Genomic DNA, 22,297 nt, shown 5'->3' on the forward strand with positions numbered 1-22,297 from the left:
TTCTCTTTCTCTGTCTCTCATGTCCATTAAACATTTTTCCGCATGATTCAGAAATCAAAATATAGACAGTGAAAAATTATTTATGTTTAACCTGTGTCATCTTGTTTGAAACAAACCTATTTTCTTTTCAGTGCGCTGAAAAATTATTATACAGCTACTGCTCTGGTGCCTCCCTCCCCCGTCACCCCTTTATGAATAAATTACTGCATTTGTCATCACTGTGTTCCTGAAATGTCAAAAATAGACACAGTGGAAGGGATCTGTCATGCAGAGTTTGGAAATTTGGTACAAAACCCCAGGTGAAATGAGGACAGATCTTTTATTTAAAAACATTTTTTTAGACTTCATTGTGTATCAAGTTCAATTTAAAGCATAGCGAACGCAGTCAGCGAGGTCGAGGTAGGACAGGTGTCCGCCTCTTTATTGGTTTAGATTTACCTCCTGGGATACAATCACCTTCCTTGTTTGTTTTATAACCTTCACAGGAAGCGCTTGAGGATGTCACATGACTCCTAACTTTAGTTTTCACTTGTGTTCAGAGATTACATGCTTTTGCTCTTATATGGATACTCAGTTACGAACTTTAAAAAATTGTAGATGAGGTGCTTGACGATTAGATCATTGTTCATTGTCTTTTCCCCACGTTCCTCAACCTCCAGGCATAGAAACTTGTATTCCCTTTAAGAGAAAAGAAAAGCAGCCCTTACATTTTCTAGACTCTGAGTTAAAGAGTACTCGGGTTTAACGTCATTAAAAGAAATGAATCTCCAGGAACCTATTGCCTTTCCATTTGAGGTTAATCTCACTAACAGGAATTAGTGTGGTTATACATTTTTACACTTCAGTCACGAAAAAGGCTCTGCGGCGAATATGTAATCGCATTATGTAATACCGGAATGGAAAACCAGAGCAGTGGTTGCTCTTTTAGGGTGAGTCCATCCATAAACGACGAGAAACTCGGGCTGCCTCAGACAAAGGATGAGCGAGGAGCTGGTGCTGATTGTATGAGTCATGAAAGGACGAAGGAGCACGTACAGAAGCTTGAGGCAGGTCAGAAAGAACACTTGGCAGAAATCTGCACTTGAACTTCTGACCCTGTTTGTTTGATGGTAACTTCTTGTTGTACCTGAGAGTTGAGTGGCATTGGGTCCCTGGATGTGGGAGAGGCAGCACAGCCACTCTAATGGAGAGGGACCTGCCATCCTTTTGATGTGGGACTTGCAACTCTAGAGTCAAAACCATCACCTTAAAAGGAGATGTTTCCCTGGAGAAATGGGAAATCACAGACACAGACCCCGCAGACTTCACCTGTTTATACTTCCTCACCTGTACTCTCCCTTGAATGTGAGGGGACAGTTGCACCTCATGAGGGGTAAGAAAGAACAGAAAGTAAACCCTAGAGAATGAGCTGCGGCTCTGGATGGAGAACAGTGGCGGAAGAAAGGCAAGAAATGCCCCCCTCCCTCCTGAGACGCCCCCGTTTGTCTCTGCCCCTCCCGTGCTATTGCGGTGCCCTTCTGAAATGACCCTAACCGGGTGTTTGGCAACAAGAGGCTGTAACTTTATCTAAATGAATTTTTGCAACTTGTGTGAACTCTCATCCCTGCCAAGGGGCCCGGGCGCCTGGTTAATGATCTTTAATGTGAATGGTTCTGTGCCGTGATTAGCATTTAGCTTGGTTAGTGCCCCACGGGCTGAACTCTGTGGTCGTCCTGTGTGACTGAGTCTCTGCCCGCCGTCTGCCCACCTGGGGGAGCTGGGCACAGCCGGTTCTCCCTTGATGTGTGCTCTTTCCATGGGGGTGGGGACTTGGTGGGAGCCAGAAGAGGTGGGACGGAAGATCTTCAGCAGAAGGATCAGCTGCAGAGCGCCCTGCGTGGCGGAGGACTCCCTGCTGGCTCTCAGGCTCTGGGATCCAGAGCTGACCTTGTGCGCCTTTCCAAGGAGCCTGCTTTAGGGACTTGTGTCCAGGTGGTGGTGATGTTGGGTGATCAGCATCTCCCAGCCGCAGGTGTTGACTGCCTGGGTCTCTTTAAAGTCACCTTGGCAACCATCTGTGCTTCCCAGCTTCTTTCTGTTAAGACACCCGTTGGCATCCTTCCATGAAGGAAGGAGGCATTTGGATGCAGTTTACAGGGTGGATAGAGTTAGCCCTTTTCTTCTGACCTAAATAGGTTGTGGAGGTGACTTCTACATGGTCACACTGACACCTACAGAAAGAGAAGAAATCAGCTTTCATAATCACAAGACTGAGAAATGACCTTTTTTATTATAAGAAACAACTTTTAAAACCAGTTATTATAAATCCAGTGACAGCAACCCGCAATCTCTCAGGTTTCCCTTAAGAACTTACTCATCCATTTCCACTGTTGCTTATAAAATATTCTTCTCCAGCCCACCCCTAAATTAAGCAGAGTGACATAAAAAAAAACCTCGACACTTTTGCTGAAAGCATTTATAAGGAAAGCACCTACTCCCATGAGATCTTTCTTCTCTCCCTGGCCTTAATTTTCTTCTAGGGAGTGGGGTGTGTTCTAATTGCTGGTGGCAAAATGACCCTTGGGCAGCGTGTCCCCGTGGTCCTCGGAGGCGGAATGTGGGTGGGTTGGGTGGCGCCCAGTGGTCATGAGTTGTCCGTTTTGGCCTCCTTCCGAGACCAGCTTCTGCCTTGTGCTTGTCTGGTCTGGCTGCTGGTTGTAGAATCTGATGTTTACTTTAGAATCCTGGGATGGAGAGGGTGACGAATGATCTCTAACCCTTGTTCCTAGGGAATTATCAAATCCTTCCTTTTTTTTTTTTTTTGGTTTTAAAAATACTAACTCATAACAGTTGAGGGGAAAAAACATAATTTTGCTTCTTTGGTCATCCACAGTGATAATATTTTCTGAGACAAATACTGGTTTATATGGTCTAATAAAAGATTTTTTAGAAGCCATTTAATCCACATTGAAATCTTACATTGCTATTGAAATAATATTACATTTATTTATTTATATGTATCATGAATTGCTTCAAGGCACTGCTTCTCAACCAGGGTCGATTTGGCCTCCTCCCACCCAGGGGACACTTGGCTGTGTTTTGGAGACTTTTTTTTTTTTTTGCGGTACGCGGGCCTCTCACTGTTGTGGCCTCTCCCGTTGCGGACGGAGCACAGGCTCCGGACGCGCAGGCTCAGCGGCCATGGCTCACGGGCCCAGCCGCTCCACGGCATGTGGGATCTTCCCGGACCGGGGCACGAACCCGTGTCCCCTGCATCGGCAGGCGGACTCTCAACCACTGCGCCACCAGGGAAGCCCTGGAGACATTTTTGACTGTCCTTGAATGAGGACAGGCCAGGGATGCTGCTCAACCTTCTGCAGTGCACAGGACAGCCCTCTACTACGGACAGGTATCCAGCCAGCCTCAGTAGTGGCAAGGTTGTCCAACCTTGCTTTAAGGAATGTGCAAAATTAGAAATGCCATGGAGAATCTGAGAGCTCTGAGTAGCCTTATCCATAAAGAGTAAAAGTTTGATTTTTGCGAAAAGTGCTCAGTTGGGCCAGGTTGAATTAACAAATTAGTGGAGCATGTGGATTATATAACATAGCAGTAATGTAGTACATTTCTTTCAAGTTCAGATTATTGGCCCAGTGTCTTATTTTAACATAATTTATTTAGTAGTTGCTTGGTAGTTTGCTAATGTGAACGACCTGAATGGAGGGTTAGTTTTCATTGTCAGGCAGGAAAAGCGCTCTCCATTTGTGGTGGAAATCACTCCATGGCAGCTGGTGGGAGGACCCTGTTGTGGTCATGTTGTCTGAGTCCCTCTGTGGCCAGTGACGGTAGAGGGATATCCCTGGCATTAACCTCGCTGTAGAGACTGAAATAAGAAAGGATTGTGGAATTTTAGATACAGAAGGGGATCTTAAGAGTCAATTTAGTCTAACACCTTGTATTTCGAGATAAACTCTAGCCCGGAAAGATTAACTTCTCTTTTCGAATCACTCTGATGCGGTTTCTCCCTCAATTCAGTTCTTGGGGAAATTTTTGCCTGTTTATTGAATTCACTTTCCATTAGTCATGTGTTCATTTTCGACACCTTTTGTTGTCATCCTGCCTTTGCTCTTTGAAAACTTCAAGGTTAACTTTTTATGTGTTTACTTCTAGATGCCTTAATTAGATTAAGCTAACCTTAGGAATGGGACAATGGCTTACTCACTAGAGAAGTGTTTTGTAAGTTTCAGTCCCCAAGAAGCTATTTGTTGTCCTGAGTTATATGACACCCAGCTTAGCGCGACTGAACCAGTCTTAGTGCCTAGAACTCACTTTCAGGTTGGTGTTTTTCATATAACAACTCACTTTTCATGCATGGAAGCTCATTATGTAGTTGATAATTGTAGGTGGTTACTGTAGGTGGTTACTGTAGCTATAGATCAGGATTGGTCTGTTGAAGAGCTGAGTCTTGACGGTGATTTCATCCAATATTTGCATTTTTCTTGGGCTTAGCATGCCTTGAGAAGCATCATTTTAGTCTTTTATGCTTGTATTTATTATATTTGCTTAACTGGCCTTCCTATGGTTGAATTTTAAATTGAAAGAAAACCAAAATTGCATCCTGGAACAGGAAAAGGACATTAGGGAAAAACAGGACATTAGGGAATAAAGTATGGACTTTAATGATGATATATTAACCTTGATTCATTAATTATGACAAATGTACCAGGCTAACGTAACCTGTTAATCATGGGAGAAACCAGATATGGGATATGTGGGAACTCTGTGTACTATCTTCGCAATAATTCTGTAAGTCTAAAACATTCTAAGGTTAAAAGTTTATCTTTAAAAAATTGCTGTCATTCTGTTAAAGGATAGAGTAGTAAATTTTATGGTTTCATTTTTCTTTGGGATAGACTGCTGCTACAAAGCTGAATTCCTTGTTTGCCTCTTAGCTTTTTGCTTAGGATAGCCATGAAGTGCCCCTTTCCAAAATGTGCCCAAATCAGTCTGAGCAACTTTTCAAACCATATCATGTGATTTTAATTTGCCGGCCATTGCACTGACTCATTTCTAGGTGGTATATTTAAAAGACTAGACAGAATTTTCAGGTTAAAAAATTGCATCAACAGAAAGTGTATTTGTAGGTGCCAATTGAATTAGTATTGGCTGGGAATGCTACCAGCAATGTGCTTAGTTGGACAGTGGGACGTGTCCTCTTTTTTTGCTGGGCCTCCAAAGGCATCTGGGTGACAGATGTCCCTGTCTCATTGCAGCCTCGTGTAACTCAATGCCTCTAAAACTGGAATAAGGAATCACGGGTTCATCAAGCCATAAAATATGTATGTGGGTCTATTGTATTTGATAAGTCACTAAAAATGTTATTTTCGTGTTAAAACCAACATGGGTATATTGTGGAGTAAATAAAAATTAGAATGAATTTTTAAAGTTCTGCCTGAAATTGGTGGCAGCATCCTCAGGCCCTCAGGTGGTAACCACCACCCCACTGCTCTGTTGTGTGGGTGCTGGGGACAGTACAGAAAGCACTGGATGTGGAGATAGATGGACTTAACTTTGAATCAGTTTGAGGCAATTCCTCAGCTATAAGTGGGCATAATTGTCATCCTGCAGTTTTGTTGTGAAAACAGAATGAGATAAGATACATTTGCGTAAAGTAAGATCTGTACAGATGCTGAATATGTTACTTTATACAATAGTAAGAGGCAGCCTCCCTCTGCACTTGTAGGTAGAGGTCATATTAAGAACGTTGACATTCACTTTGGTGGACAAAGGTTGGCTTTGGTGCCAACCCGTGCTCTCTCTCGTTCTTGCTTGGTGTGCATGTGTTAATAATGTTGGATAAAGAAGGTTACTTAGAAGGTTGTTTTTTTAAAAATTATTCAAACATATACAATAATGGAGAAGATTACATCATGGCAAACAGCATAATGAAATCCCATCACCCAACTTCAACAGTTATTAACACTTTGCCACTTTTATTGCTATGGAATGCAGTTTAATATTTCTTTGCAATTCTTTTAACCTTAGCATTATATCCCATTAGGGATGTAGGATTCAAAACATGTTTCAAAGGCAAGTAAAGTAATACTTCTCTGTACGATTGCACCACCAACTTGATACATTGTTGGTTTTATTTGTTCCACTTTGTTTTTTTCTAAGTTTAATTTTCTTTTCTAATTGACTGAGTCATAACTATAATATTAGTTGTATTAAGTCAGCCTTCCATCCCTATCCCCCTACAGGTAACCATTTTTTGTTAGATTTGGGGTCATCCCTCCATTGTCCTTTTTGCAAATGTAAGCAAATATATGAGTATATTTTGTATTCCTTATTACTCAGAAAGTAGCAGAATATGTATACTGTTTTGAACCCGAATTTATTTATTTTTTAACTTAGAACTGTATCCTAGCGCTCACTCCGTATATAGAGAACTTCCTGTGTTTTTCCCAGCTGTGTTAGTACGCCCTCATACAGATGTACCAGAGCTTATTCAGTCAGTCCCCTACTGATGGACATTCGGGTTGTTCCTAGACTTGTCCATTGTTTTGCAATAAATAGCCTTGTGTGCACGTCATTTTGTATTTTTGTCGAAACATTCCAGTAGGGACAAAGGGATAAGACGAAAGAGGCAAGTACATCAATTCCTTCTCTTGTCTTGTAGAAGGATAGCTCCTCAGCAGCCCTTCATTCCTCCAGCTCTGGCCTCCCCTTTGATACCAGATTTAACAGGTAAAGCTCTTCAGGCTATAAACCTCCCTTCCTGCTCCAAGATTTTAAAGCTAGAAAGAGACCTTGGGGATGGGCCCACCTTCCTTGTGTTAACAGATGAAGAACCAGAGACCCAGAAAGCAAGGGGAGAGCTTTGAGCCCAGCTCTCCTGTGCCCCCCTCTCCTCCTCTCTGCCCTCCATTGGCCAGGCTGTCCTTGAAGGCAGTGTTACTCAAAGCTTGGTCCACGGACCGGCAGCATCACTGGGGAGCTTGCTAGAGATGCAGAATCTCGGGCCTTGCCCCAGATGTACTGAATCAGAGTCTACTTTTAATGGGATTCCCGGATGACTAACAGTCAAGTTTGAGAATGCTGATGTGGTAGCTGCCTTCAGACACAGCTGTGGTTTATCAGCAGGGATGGTACAGGTCATTTCCAACAAGTGGACTCACCCCCTCCTCCTGATGCACCCCTCCCGTCTGCCTGTCCCTGCCCTACACTGACCCCCGCCCCCCGCCCGTCCCCTATAAGGGGTTCCGCATTGATCTCTTCAGGGGCGGGGTCTTTTCTGGTTCTTCCGCTTCCATTTCCTCTTCACATGCAACCTTTGTTCTGGATTTACCTCTGTTCTCTCAGCTCCTCATGTCAAGAAACTGCTCTTACTTTTGTTTCAGGACTCTGTTCATGCTAATTTGTGTATTTATTGATTTTAGTGTGCATCTGCTCACCACTGATGTTAAGGGCTTTAAAATGCTTGCTGTTGTGTAAGAGTTCCATTATTTGTATTGTTATTGTTACCATTATTAGTTCCATTTCTTCACTTTACTACTGCTGTGGGGTGTGTGTATCTATATCCATACCTATAACTATAACGGATACTTGGCCTCAATGCATACTTGATACACTTAATTGGAAATTACTCCTTAAATTATCCACAAACTGAGTTGGCAGCTACAGTGACTACAAGTGGTGAAATCATTGTCTGAATAAAAATAAGATCCTTCTACTGTGGGATTCACTATTTCCAGTCTCTCTTACATTTGAGTTTTGGAAGGTCAGTTTTTGGAAAGTGGAAGTAATAATTTATCTAGATTCAGCGCTGAGGTTTAGTGCACCAGAGGAAAGATTTTAGTATAATAATACGCAGTGTTGGTAACTGTACAAGAATAAGTAATTTTTTTTAAAGGCAGCTTTTTATACTAAGAAACAGATGATCTTTTTTTCTAAACTATGTCAGCTGCACTCAAATTAGTAAATGTTAAAATAACTATGACTGGTAAAAACATTTTTCAAATTCTTTTTACTTTTTATATAATTAAATGAAATTCTCCATTTAGTAGTTGATCTCTCAGATAAATTAAGTCTTGCCAGACTGTCTGAGGAGATAGTGAATCAGACCCTAAAATCTTGTAGCATTTGAAAAATAACAACTATGTACTGCAGTTTATAAGGGCATAATTCAAGAAAAATTTTCAGTATTTTAAAATTTGTACTAGTAAATTGGATCCTGGTTTAGGTGAATCCAGTTCAAGTCAGCTGCTGTGAAAAAAAAAGTCGTGGCTTCTAGTCGCAGACAATAACCAGTGTCAAAGAACGACTTTTAATTTTTAAAAAAATTCCACCTTTTTTGAATTCGAAGGCCTAGGTGACCTTATTAACATCCGCACTCCACTTTTTAGGTACTGATACATTTATGAAATAGTTCAGGATGATTCATTTTTTTCACAAGCGTTGTTTTGCTTTTGGTGTGACAGGTGATTATCTGGAATACAAAGAGGATTAAGTCCTTTGACTTCTAGATACTTAGACTAATAGAAACCTTAAAATCTTCACTGGGCAAGGTATCTTGGGATCACTCCAGCCAAGTAAATGAATAGGCATCTAAATAGATGAAAGTTACTCTTGTTACAATATTGGACATTATGTTGACGGACAGGCTGTGATGTATGAGAATTGCATGTTTCTGAGCTTTAGCTAGTGTTTTGAAAATTAGGTTAAGAATTTCCATAATGTTGATAGCATTAAACATTCATCACATAAAAGGTTTCGTGAGTATTTGTACATCTTTGTGAGAGTCAGTTATGTAAAATTTGAAGAAGGTACTAAAACACTGGAAAGGAGATCAAATTCAAATAGTTTGTGAGATGAAATGAAACTCTCCCACTGTAAAATCTGACAGAGTACAATGAAGAAAGAAAAGAAAAAATAGATTAAAAGATAAAAAGTAGGAAAGAGAGGAACTCAACATTATATCAAGTAGAATGTGTATCAGATGCAAATATCCAATAGCCTGTGAGCTCTTTGATATATTTGGGTTGAGAGTTAAACTGTTTGAATACGTATTAGCTTATGAGTAATCTCAAGATATTCTAAGATGATCTAAGATCCAGTATAGTAAGTAATGTAGACTCAATGGTAAGTATCCTCCTTCACTATGACCCATTTGTGCTTTCTGCTAGTTAGAACATTAGTCCTCTTTAATTGCTGGTGAACTAAGGTGGTTTTATGGCCACCAGCATCTAGCTAGTACTTAAAACACTGAGCTAACTAACCCTCCTGGTAATCTGTTATGTTCACAAATGGCCAGAGAAATATAACAGAGATTAAAGAAAGATAAATACAGTCATCTGGCAAAGATATTTGGCCTTTCTCAAAATGATGGAAGTTGTATGTAGGAGAAGTGTTTTGGGGAAAAATATTTGAAAGTTTGTTTTATTGTCATAAGTAGCTTTGGGTTATTTTGCCTAGAAGGAGGGGTGTGTGTAAGAGAGGAACGGGGAGAGAAGGAAAGGAGCAGCTGTTACAGGCACTGTGGCATTTGTCAGCTGGGAGAAGGAAACGAGATGATTAAGTTAATTGGTGTCGAATAAGAATAGAAAACAACGTGGGAAGTAAAATCCTGAAATTTCAGGGCTTTGCATTAGTCATTAGTTGAAGACTTAGAAGAAAATAATGGAAACCACCAGTAATTAAGAAAAGAAAGAAAATTATTGCAAAAAAACATCCCATATCCTTTTCCTGGTGTTCAGGTAGAATGTAGTTCTGGTCCAGCCCAATTCCCCTCTCACCTCTTTTCCACTCACTCTGTCCTTGGCAGGTTGAACAGCCTGCGTTCCCTGTGTACGTCCTGAGTTTCTTTAACTCTGTGCCATTCTTCAGGCTATGCCCCGGGTCCTCCCCCTCCCGTGTGTCTGAGCCCAGCTCACCTGGTGAGCCCCAGTTCCCATACCAACTTCTTCTGTATGAAGAATTATGAGGAATTCTTTTCATTACTCATAATTGAAATAGGGCGATTCTCAGAGGAATCAATGATGCTCCCCTATGCACTGAGTATGGGATTCCTTGAAACTTAGAGCATAAGCGTGGTTAGTTGAGTTTGGTGAAATCAGTTTAAAGGTTACACCAAGTTTTCCATTTGGACAGACCCTCCTGTCTTCAGACCTCAGTCCTTAGAGGAGGGGATGAATCCATCTCTGCCTGACGGAGTAATTCGAGAGCTGGTGCTACGGTTTAAGATTTGTGGGAGAAATAATACCAAAAAGTGGAGAGAGGACAGTGAGAGCAGAGGCAAGGGGACAGGCTATACCACTGAGGTGACAGCAGAACTGCTGGCTAGTCTGGAGGCATTACGGGTGTATATGTTTGTGGGGAGGCCTGGGGGTGGGGGGTCCGTCTCTCCTTGGCCTCATTAGGCACGCACAGCAGCACTAACAAGCCTGCAGGAAGCAATCACGTTCCCACCTGGGCACCTCGCACATCATCACCGCGGTCCCCATTGATGGGATGGGAGGATGGGGCGACCCTCAAATACAGTCCTCCCACCCCTCCCTGCCCAAGAAAAAGCCCCTCCAAGTGCCTTGCTTCCCTCTTGCCCTCTGCCCTATGAAAATACACTCTAGTTCTGCTGTCTCCTCTCTTCTTTTTAAGCCTTAGCATGTAATTGTTTGCTAAGAATAGAAACAGAAGTATTTCTGCCAGAAAGTGAATTTTAAGTACTTCAAAAGATAATACGAGAATATCTGGAAATTCCAACACGCTCAGTCATATTATTCCTTGACCATGACAAGTAGCTGGTTGCCATTGAACTTGGCAAACACAGATTACTCCATTTCCTTTTGACCCATGAAAACCAGAATGCCGTGCAGAAAAGAGCCGGCCAACCAAAGACCTCATTTTAAAGATTTTTTTCTGGAGAACTGAAGACAATTGCTTGTTTATAGCCAGTACTGGGCCTTAAATATGAACCTATGACTGATAGTTCTGGAGTAGTATCCCCTCCTGAAGGATGGGTTAAGGCAGGCAGGGTTATGTGCATACAGGACAGGTATGTAGACTTGATAGCTTAGGGCCCCCAAGACATCCTGCACTTTTTATTTATTTGTTTGTTTGTTTATGGCTGTGTCGGGTCTTCATTGCTGTGCGTGGGCTTTCTCTAGTTGTGACGAGTGAGCTTCTCATTGCGGTGGCTTCTCTTGTTGTGGAGCACAGGCTCTAGGCGCACGGGCTTCAGTAGTTGTGGCACGTGGGCTCAGTAGGTGCGGCTCGCGGGCTCTAGAGCACAGGCTCAGTAGTTGTGGTGCACGGGCTTAGTTGCTCCGCGACATGTGGGATCTTCCCAGACCAGGGATCGAACCCGTGTGCCCTGCATTGGCAGGCAGATTCTTAACCACTGCGCCACCAGGGAAGTCCCTACTGCACCTTTTTAACACATCTGAGACTTAGTAGCAGTGGTTCCCATGCCAAACCCCCTGTAATATTCTCAGGGACCCAGGCACACCCTTGCCTTTGCCTCTGTACTCATACAGGCACTGGTGTCTCGACATCTGGCTGTTGATCAGGATATGCAGATCGCTTAGACAGGTTGTTATATGAGGTGAAATTTTGGTCCGTTCCCCGAAAGCAGTGCATAGGGAAGGGATGTATTATTTCCTCACTGGTTTCAGAGACCCTCGGGAACATTAAATGGTTCCTATTACCAAAGAGTTCCTGTTATAATGCGGTTTTAATAGTAATGTTTTATTTACTGGGATTCACTGGGGAAAACATCTAGGAACAAAGAAAAAAATTAAACAGAGAACATGTTAAAAATTTCTTTTGGGTTTTGGTCCTTACCAGGACTTAGGGGTAGCAACCCAAATAGAAGTATTTGCTTTAACCAACAGATAAATTATTAGCACATTGGTCGTTGACACGAGTCAGAGCTTCTAAAATTTGTTCCCATAAGTAGGTTGAGCCTCCTTCTCTGCCTGTTGTCCTAGGGTCTAAAAATGGAAACATGAGTCCAAACTCTTTCCAGATCATAAAAATAATTTTGAATTAGTGGAGCATAAATGAATGTGGTTTTATTTGAGTGTCATCTTCAAGTTCCCCCAGCCATGTTGGGACCTTGTAAGTCTTCTAATGTTCCCTGTAGTGACGATTAAGGAAATGGTAGCTGCTTTGCTTCTGGCCTCAGACAGTTTTCTAATTAGGTCAGAGCCGCTCACCCTGGGATAAGCAGACCCTTTCTCTGTCCCTTCGGCATTGATTTTTAAGAGTTGCTGTCTGAAGCAGTCACGCAGACAGTTTGCTTCTTACATTGCTGAACCTGGGCACAGAGTGGGTTCTGAATAATTAGTTCTGATCACCTGAGAGTTTTGTAGCAACCTGTCCTGAAGATGCAGCTCAAATGCGTTAGGCCGCATTCTTGCATTACTTAAGTTCGCTGTCATGACAAATCTCTGTTGATTCAGGATCTTGTGGTGCCCTAGATCTGGAACATTGTTCTGACTACAGATAGAAGTTTTAGTATTAGGCTAAATGTATACTGACCGAAAGGTTTATTCTGGTCGTAATTTTTTTTAAAAAAACCTGTACATGAATCAAATCACTTTCCCCAAAATGTGAAATGCAGGGTGAAAACCTGCCAGTAAGGGAGATGATAGAATTTTGTTTAAACTTGGCCTCTGTTAAGGAAATGGTGATGACGCTTCCTCCTCCTTCACTGGTTTATTAACCCTCTGCTCGTCAAATGTCAGCTAGTGGATTAGTTCCATTGCCTGCTTGTATTGTGGCTCTTAAAATTTTCATCTTAGCTATTTTTATTTCTTGTTCTTCATGAACGGTTCTAAATATTGTAGGAACATATCACCTAGAAAGGGAAAGCTACCTTCATTATTAAAGAAGATGAAAAATAAAAGAATATGCATCATAGGAAATTTGGGGGAAAAAAATCCCAACTAAAAAGACAAAAATGAAGAACTAGGAAGGAAGAATTAAGACGTGACAAAGATAAAAGTTAGAATTAATAAAAGAGAAGATAAGATTTTGAAGGATAAGTAAATCCAGTAGCTGCTTATTTGAAAGGACCAATACACTAAACTCCCATCATCCTAACTGAGGTAAAGGGAAGGCAAAAATAGCTAACAGGCATGAGAAGGGAGACACAGGAGGGATTAATTAGCTGTATAGGAAAACGCTACATGTAGCCCTCTGGAAACACATTTGAAAACGTCGAGTTGACTTCTCAGTAAAATACAAATTACCAGAATTGATTCAAGAAGCATGGAAAAGGTGAAAAGACCAATTCATATAGAAGAGGTAGGAAACGTGGTTAAAATTACTAGTGAAAAAGGCACTAGGATTCCATGGGTTTCGAGCTGAGTTTTATTTGACCTTTAAAAAACAGAAAATGTTACAGACCAATATTTATGAAAGCAAATGCAAAAATTCAAAGTAACTTATTAACAAATAGACTCAATAGTTTATTCCAATAATGCTAGTGTGATTAAGTGTTAAGAACGCTTATCACCATCGTCCACTTTTGTGCCCCAGCATTTTAAAGGAGAGAGTTTATGACAAGGTCAGTAGAGGCTGAAGAGCCAGTTGATAATTTAAGCAGCCATTCCTAATATATTATAATCTAAAAAACCAATAGGAAGGGCTTCCCTGGTGGCACAGTGGTTAAGAATCCGCCTGCCAATGCAGGGGACATGGGTTCGAGCCCTGGTCCGGGAAAATCCAAAATGCTACGGAGCAACTAAGCCCGTGCACCACAACTACTGAGCCTGCGCTCTACAGCCTGTGAGCCACAACTAGTGAGCCCGCGAACCACAACTACTGAGCCCACGTGCCACAACTACTGAAGCCTGTGCACACCTAGAACCCGTTCTGCGCAACAAGAGAAGCCACCGCAATGAGAAGCCTGCGCACCACAACGAAGAGTAGCCCCCACTCGCTGCAACTAGAGAAAGCCCGTGCATAGCAACGAAGACCCAACGCAGCCAAAAATAAACAAATAAATAAATAAAACCCATAGGAATAAAAATAAATTACTTAAAGGCTATTTATTACCTCCCCCAAAACCAACCAACAATAAATATTTTCTAAAAGGCAAAAAGCACTGTTTCAATTAAAATTAGGAATTATAAAAGGATGTCTGCTTTTACAATTATTTGACATTGTCTTAGGGGTTCTAGTAAATGTTGTAAGACAGTGAAATGCTTGCATGTCTAGAAAATGCAAGAGCCTATGGTGGGAAAAAAATCCAAAGTCAATTGGAAAAATTGTCATGGTAGTTGATAAAAACAAGTCTCTAAAATTGATCGTTTCTTTGTTTTGAAAACAAGCACCTGGAAATGGAAGTTAAACCTCTCTTTTCTCAATAGCAGCAAATAACCTAGGAAGAAGTTGACCAAGAATGGTGCCTATATCCTTTTCAGTGAAGGATTTGAAATAAAAATATATACCATGTATACATCAGTTATCCCCAAATTAATACATTTATTGCCATTCCCTTTAGAGTTTCCAAAGCAGTAAGTTTTTCCTGTTTGTTTTCTTTTTTTTTAACTAAATGAAATAATCCTAAAGTGTATGTAGAAAAATAAATGCATAATACCTGTGAAGAGCAGATTCAAATATGGAAAATAAAACCAGTGAAGGGGGGGCAAACTTGGTTGACAGGTGACCACAATATGCTAATAAGAGAGTCTGTGATCAAATCATTGTGTTATTGATACAGGATTACATAAATGGTCCAGTGGGACAGAGCAGAGGATCCAGGACTGTGTATCGGTAAGCAAGAGAGAAGTTAATCCATAATAAGACAGACAGTTCAATACTGTTGAGGAAAGAATGCACGAGTTATTCAATGGTGTTGGCACAGTCATCTGTTTATGGAGTGGGGGGAGATGGGCCTCTATCTCATAGTATAATCAGACATAAGTTAAGGAATCTTCAAAACCTTAAATGTAAACAAGCAATTCAAATTTACAAGGAAATATGAGAGACGACTTGTATGATCTTGGAATGAGGAAGAACTTCTTAAGCAAGACAGTACCTGCAAGCTAGACAGTTGGGGAGGGGAATGTATGACAGGCAAGGGGTTACTGTCTATAACTCTTGTGAACTGGCAAGACAAACATGACTCGGGCAAAATGGACAAACAATATAAACATGCGATTCCCAGAGAGCAAATGCAGACAGCCAGGAAGCCCGCGAAAAGCAATCCATATTTGCTAGGGATTTGCAGATTAAAACAACAGTGAGAAGTTACTTTAAACTCACCAGACTGGTTAAAAAAAAAAAAGAGAGAAGAAACACTTCTTGCTAGCAGGGATGTAGTAGAAGTGGTATTCTCATAATCGTGACAGAAATGTGAACGATCATGCTTTATTTGGAAAGTAAAGTGGTAAAATGCATATTAAAATCAAACATTAAGGAGAAATGAAACATTTCTCCTTAGCAGCCTTTCTGCGGGATACCTATCTGTCTTCTAAAAATAGAAGTGTCTAGGGACTTCCGTGGTGGCGCAGTGGTTAAGACTGCGAGCTTCCAATGCAGGGGGCCCGGGTTCTATCCCTGGTCAGGGAACTAGATCCCACATGCATGCTGCAACTAAGAGTTTACATGCTTCAACTAAGGAGCCCGCCAGCCGCAACTAACACCCAGCACAACCAGATAAATAAAATATTAAAAAAAAAAGTGTCTGTACACAAAGGCATATGTAAAAGGCTGTTTATTGTACCATCATAGTGGCAAGATGTGAAAACACAAGTGCCCGTTGCTTGAAAAATGGCTAGCTTTATGGAATATTTGTACGATGTCATATTATGCGGCCATTGAATGGGAAGCCGTTGAAAGCACTCCTTCTCCAAGTCAAGAGGGGCTGAGTGGAGGCTGGTGTGGATGACGGTGGGTTGGGAGGAAGCGGGGAAAAAATCCCACCTGCGGTTAAGTGTTAACCACATTTCATATTTTCCTTGTGGAGCAAGCTGAACCGTACTGCGGTCTGAAGTTAAAAATCCTGGTTCCTTCTCTTAGACCTCTAATTCTTTTTCTTTCTCATACCAGCCTGTGTTGGTTTTGATGCCCCGGTGCCCTGTCGGATTTTGTGAGGATATTAATTATGCATCTTTAAAATTCTTCCTTTTCTGACTCTGTTTGCGTGCTCCCTATGCAAGCTCGTGCCCCTGGTGTTTCATGGCCTGGTTTTCTTCACGTGTTTGACGATTCTGGGTTGTCTGTTGGTCTTGGCATTGGTGAGTCCTGTTGGCCCCGTTGGCATCTGAGGAGCCTGGCGCTGGTGTGTGTCAGGTTGAGGCCCTGGGTAGGACTTGGTGGGATGGGCAGCAGGTGGCCTCTTACGTATGGCTGCTGCATGGCCTTCCTGGCCCTCTTTAGCTACCTGCACTTTCCAGACTTAGGACCACTGTCCTGCTTTCACCTGCATTAAGAAGGCAGTGACCGTAGAAGCTAGAGGAAGCGAAGTTTCCTGATTAATCACCCTGATTGTTGCCCAGGGTCTCTCCAGTCCCTTGTATCAATTGACTCCTGAATTTCTGGCGCCCAGAAATATTTCCACCAGTTTGGCTCTCTCCTGCGCACTCGGTGGCTCTGATTTTGTTTTTCTGTCCATTCAACCCATCCCATTTATGTTCAACTGATGATAGTCTTTCTGGGGGAATTCCCCGGTGGTCCAGTGATCAGGACTCTGCGCTTCCACTGCAGGGGGCCCGGGTTCCATCCCTGGTCGGGGAAGTAAGATATCCTGCAAGCCACGTGGTGCGGGGTAAAAAAAAAAATAGTGATGGCAGTCTTTCCTCCTTCCCCAGAACGTTTGTGGATGTGGTATTTAGTCTGGATGGAAGAGGGGGAGGTAGGAATGTGTGGTCAGAGGGCCATCTGGATACTAACTTCTGTTTAATCTCTCTAAGCCTTAGTTTTCTCCTCTGTAGAACAGGGATAATACCAGTACCTATCTCCCAAGGTTATTGTTAAGATTAAAATAAGTGATGCTCTTAAAGGGCTTAAAGCAGTGCCTGTCCTGTAGGAACAATTCCATCAAAGTTAGCTGCTGCTATTTTCAGAAACTGGGATCATGATAGAGATACCAGATTTCAGTATGTTTTTTTCTTCCCAGTTAATATATCCATGATGCCATCCAACACCATGTTTTAAAAGCTCTGTGATGTCTATTGATGTATCTATGTGTGTGTGTTTCTGTAAATAAATCCCTGCAGTTGAATTTCTGGACGAAAGGACATGAACATATACAGTATGATGTTCAACAATATTGAGGAATTGCCCTCCGAAGTATTATACTAGTTTCCCTGGCTCCAGTAGTTGATGAGAGTACCAGTTTTTCCCATCCTCAGTGTTACTCCGTTTTATCAATCATTTAATCTTTGCCAATATGGAAGGTAGAAATAGTTTATATCTTTAATCAGTGAGGTCGAGTATCTCTTCATATGTTTGTATTTCCTCTTTTATTCAGTGCTAATTTGCAGTCCTAGTTCATTTTTCCTTAAGGTTGTTAATTTTTCATTGATTTGTAAGAAGTCTTTGAAGAATAGGGGTTTAACTCCATATCTGTGATATGTTACACATGTTTTTGAAATACTGTATACCTTATATAGAAGCTTTCCATTTTAACATTGTGCTTTTAAATATGCCTTTTCTGTGGTTTCTTGGAAAGCTAACAACTGTTTATATAGCACTATTTCTTTGTTAAAAATAAGGGGTATTCTCCCTATAATTGTGAAAGTTACGCATACACATTTTTCTCAGTCTGAAAAAAGAAATCAGAAAGAAAAAGTTACCAGCAACAGAAAGAACATCACTCTTAATATTTTGGCATTTTCCTGTTAGTTGTCTTTTGGTAGGGAATGTGTATTTTTACACAATTAGCGTCATAACGTAGGTGGACATTATAGCCTTTTTTTGGGTCGCTTAACATCCCCGTATGTGGTATACAGCATTCCGGTTTCTCTGTGTGCAATATCTTAATCATTTCTGTCCTGTTTAAATTTCTCATTTCTCATATAAGAGAAGAAAGGTGCAGTGAATATCTGTGCAAAAATTTTTAAGTTGGATTAAGTTCTGTACCTCCCTGGAAATGGAATTACTGAATCAAAGAATGTTAGGATTTAAGTCCTTTGATATGTATTACCAGTTTGCTTTCCCAAAGCGTGGTACCAGTTGATGCTTCTTTCAGCATAAAGACTGTCACTTCACTTTAATCAGAAGATGAGAACCAGCCTGAACACGTAGGGGAAGAGCCTTCAGGAAGAGGCACAGCCAACGTGATGCAAGGCCTCACGTGGAAGTGAGTTTTTTCAGAGATTGAGGAAGAGCATTATGGCCGGTGGGGCTTTGGAGAGGAACGGAGCAGGCGGGAGCCCTGGCTCTTGAGGGCTTTGTGGGCCACCGTGAGGAATTTGCATTTTATGCCTAAGGCTGTGGAAAGCCAGCAAAGAGAGCTGCCAGACAGACAGGGGAGTGGCTTGGTGTGACTGTCTGTTGCAGGTAAGAGTGGCCCTTGAGGCCAGTTTGGAGGTGGTTGCAGTAGCCTGTGTGAGAGAGGATGGCTTGAACACCTGGGTGGTAACTAACACCCAGGATGGAGAGAAGGGGATGTTTGGGGATTTTTTTTTGGCCATTGCGTCCTTAGGGCCTGCCAGTGGACTGGTGTGTGAGGGACACACAGAGGAACAGAATCAAGGAAACTTTGGCTTGATCAGCTGGCCGGATGGTGGCCACCGAGATGTGAAGGGTTAGCTGGGAACAGATGTGGAGGCAGAATCACAAGCTCATTAGGTCTCTTCGCCCTCCGAGTGGACATGTGAAGGAGATGATGGTAAATGAGAATGGAGCTCAAGACAGAGATCAGGGTTGCATAGGTTTTTGGGGGGAGTCATTTGCATTTAGATGGTCTTTACAGCAAAGGACCTGGACCGTATCACAAAGGATAAGGTATTTCTTCCATGTGAAAACGTGTTCAGGTTCCTGAGTAACTGCCCTAAAATAATGAACATTAGGAACCACAAGCGCTTCGTGAATTGGGCATGTGTGTCTGTCAGCTGTCAGGTTATAAATGCTTGGAGGATACAAATAACTGGGTCCTGGCTAACGCCTTGAGCAGAGTAGATGCAGGATACGATGTTTACTGAGTGATGTTTAAAGATTCAAGAGACCTTTCCCCCTTCTTGATGAGACAATCTTCTTTTCAGATGTTTTGATAAAGTCACTAGCAACTTGATTGCTTGTGTTAATGGTTAATTAATTGTGTTAATGCTTGCTTCACAGCATTAACCTGTGAAGCATGTAAACCCACATCATCCTCTTTTTGTAAGGCGTTGGAAGAAAAGGCTAATCCAAGTTAGGAGGATTTAAGACCTTGTGAGGAAATTCAAGACTGCGTTTTAATCACCAAACCTTGCCTGTGTTATGTAAAGATTTTTGCCTGTGTCATGTCATCCTTGTTTGGTTCAATTTATTCCTCCCCCTCCAAGTGTCCTAGTTTCTTTTCTAACTGTAGCTGGATTTGAACAAAACAGAAACTTGGTGTTTTTTTTTCTCCCCCAGCATTTGGAGTCTTCATTTGATTACTCATTCTTTATAAATGAGTGATAGTATATTCTTAGCAATTTTTAAATAATTCTTTTTTTCCCTGATTATAAAAGAATTAGACATTGGAAAAGATGAAGTATAAAGCAATATCCACCTGTAATCTGAATAGCCCGAGAGAGATCGTTGGTTACCATCTTGTTTTATTTCCTTCTAGTCCTTTGGCTGTATTTATATGTGCATATGGAAATAGTTTATGTATTTGCAATAATGCTATAGTATTGTTTACAATGAAGCTTTTTAACAAATATTTGACAGTGAACATTTTATAAAAACTTGTATTATTTTTAGAAGCATGTTTTTATTTTTTTTGACATCTTTATTGGAGTATAATTGCTTTACATTGTGGTGTTAGTTTCTGCTGTATAACAAAGTGAATCAACTATACGTATACATATATCCCCGTATCCCTTCCCTTTTGCGTCTCCCTCCCACCCTCCCTATCCCACCCCTCTAGGTGGTCACAGAGCACCAAGCTGATCTCCCTGTGCTATGTGACTGCTTCCCACTAGCTATCTGTTTTACATTTGGTAGTGTGTATATGTCAGTGCCACTCTCTCACTTTGTCCCTGCTTCCCCTTCCCCCTCCCCGTGTCAAGTCCATTCTCTACGTCTGCGTCTTTATTCCTGTCCTGCCCCTAGGTTCTTCAGAACCTTTTTTTTTTTTTAGATTCAATATATATGTGTTAGCATACGGTATTTGTTTTTCTCTTTCTGACTTACTTCACTCTGTATGACAGACTCTAGGTCCATCCACCTCAGTACAAATAACTCAGTTTCGTTTCTCTTTATGGCTGAGTAATATTCAAAGGCTGCAGAGTATGGGTAAATTTTTACTGGCTTTTATGGGGAAAAAAAAATCTCTAGATGATCTCAGTAATTGACAAATCCTCCTAAGATTAAAACCAAAAGCAAACAAAGTAGAAACTCTGAAGTTTTTGGAATGCTACTCTGAAATTCAGGTTTTCTATTCTTAATAAGATCTTGTTTTGAAGGAAGTCAGCCTTTGTACTTTTTTAAAATTCTTTTTGCTTATGTGAACTTAAAATTTAATTATCTTTTATGTATTTCCTCTCCTTTCCATTGGAACATACTGATCCAAGGTGACCCTTTGAGGTGGTTCATAAAATCCCATCTTATAAACCATCCCAGTCTTCTAAGTGTAGTAAGCGATAGTGAGCAAAATTTGGGGGTAATGTTATCAGAAGTGCTAGGAGCCGTATGAAGGTTATGCATTTAATTGTGTAAGTAATATAGAATTAAAGAATTGCCATGCAGTTTTAACATTATTTCAAATTTTAAATTAAAAAAAATAAACGCCAAGGGATGGAAACAGCCTTTCCTCTTGGCAGACTTCTGGTAGACCCACACCTCGTCATTCACAGGTGTGCCTTCCGTGGCCTCTCCTTGTCAGTAAGGACTGTGGGGAATTCTGAGAAAGACTGCTGTCCCTTCCACTCCCTTTGCTAACTGCATCCTGCCAACACTGTGCAACTCATGTATCTGTCTTAAGATGCCAGCACCTTCCTGTTCATCAAATCCAGACAGGCCTGATTTGCTCAGCACACTCCCCTTTAACCTTATGTAGCCCTTGACCCTTGTCTGTCTTGGCTGCCGGTTCCCCTCCTTTCCTCTCTGACCACTCCGTCTGTTGCACCACCTTCTCCAAGACCGCAATCCCATTTTCTTGTGATTTTTTGTTAACCTTGGAAATCTCATAATGACTTCTGTTGCTTTGGTGGAGGCTGACTCAGGTGCTTTAAAAATGTGTACATGTAAATATGAACAGTTTCTAAATTGGGCTACGTCACATATAGTTTAATAGCTCACATTTTTAAACATTATACTGTGAATGTTTTCCCACGTCTTAAAATATTCCTTGAGGACGTGAGCATATAGATAGCTGTAATTTATTTTCTCTGTGGTTGGACATTAAGGTTGCTTAGTGTTTTTATTTTTGTAGTGAACTTCTTTTTTTTTTTTTTTTTTTCCGGTACACAGGCCTCTCACTGTTGTGGCCTCTCCCGTTGCGGAGCACAGGCTCCAGACGCGCAGGCTCAGCGGCCATGGCTCACGGGCCCAGCCGCTCCGTGGCATGTGGGATCTTCCTGGACCAGGGCACAAACCCGTGTCCCCTGCATCGGCAGGCGGACTCTCAACCACTGTGCCACCAGGGAAGCCGTGTAGTGAACTTCTTGATGCTCAACTCGCACCCCTGATTATTTCCTTGGCAAAGATTCCGTGGATTGGAATTAAATCAAAGGGGATGAGTTTATTTAGCCCTCTAGATTGTCAGTAGGCTATTTCTTTTTCAGTGATACTCCATCTTTAGGCTTTCTATTGCAACAGATTCTAGCTGGTTTCCCTGTTTTCAGCTTCAGCTGATGCTGGGTTAGTCTGCTCCACTGCTGACCACAGTGACCTTGGAAACTACAGCACATCTGCGGCACTGTGTCCATAACCCTTGAGGAGCTCCAATTACGTTCATCTAGCCAGCCTCCACACCTTCTTTCTGGATCCTCTGACTGCAGTCGGAGCCTTCAGTTTTGTGCCTGCTGGGGCCACTCTGTTTATGGTATTGTCTTCCCTTAGGCATCCTTGCCTCAGCCCAGCTCTGTACCCTTTCTGCTCTCTGGTGGTCCCAGACTTGGATATTACCAACTCAATCTCTAATCCCCTTACCCTCCGCTTACGACCCAGTCTTCTGCTT

At 41.7% G+C, this 22,297-nt stretch overlaps 1 protein-coding gene across 8 annotated transcripts in view; it reads left to right on the forward strand.

The window, feature by feature from the left end:
* The window catches only part of NEDD4L (NEDD4 like E3 ubiquitin protein ligase), a 344,189-nt gene that overhangs the window by 138,294 nt on the left and 183,598 nt on the right, over positions 1-22,297 (forward strand). The window contains exon 1 of one of the 8 annotated variants that reach the window (XM_027118618.1): positions 18,314-18,486. The exons of the other annotated variants lie outside the window; for them this stretch is intronic. The gene's annotated coding sequence lies outside the window, so the exon portion shown is untranslated. Of the gene's footprint in view, positions 1-18,313; positions 18,487-22,297 lie in introns of those variants that run through there. 8 annotated transcript variants of the gene reach the window in all.

Source organism: Aethalodelphis obliquidens, unplaced genomic scaffold, assembly GCF_003676395.1.
Source record: "Aethalodelphis obliquidens isolate GAN/ISIS:26980383/991018 unplaced genomic scaffold, ASM367639v1 scaffold19, whole genome shotgun sequence".
Taxonomy (NCBI): Eukaryota; Metazoa; Chordata; class Mammalia; order Artiodactyla; family Delphinidae; genus Aethalodelphis; species Aethalodelphis obliquidens.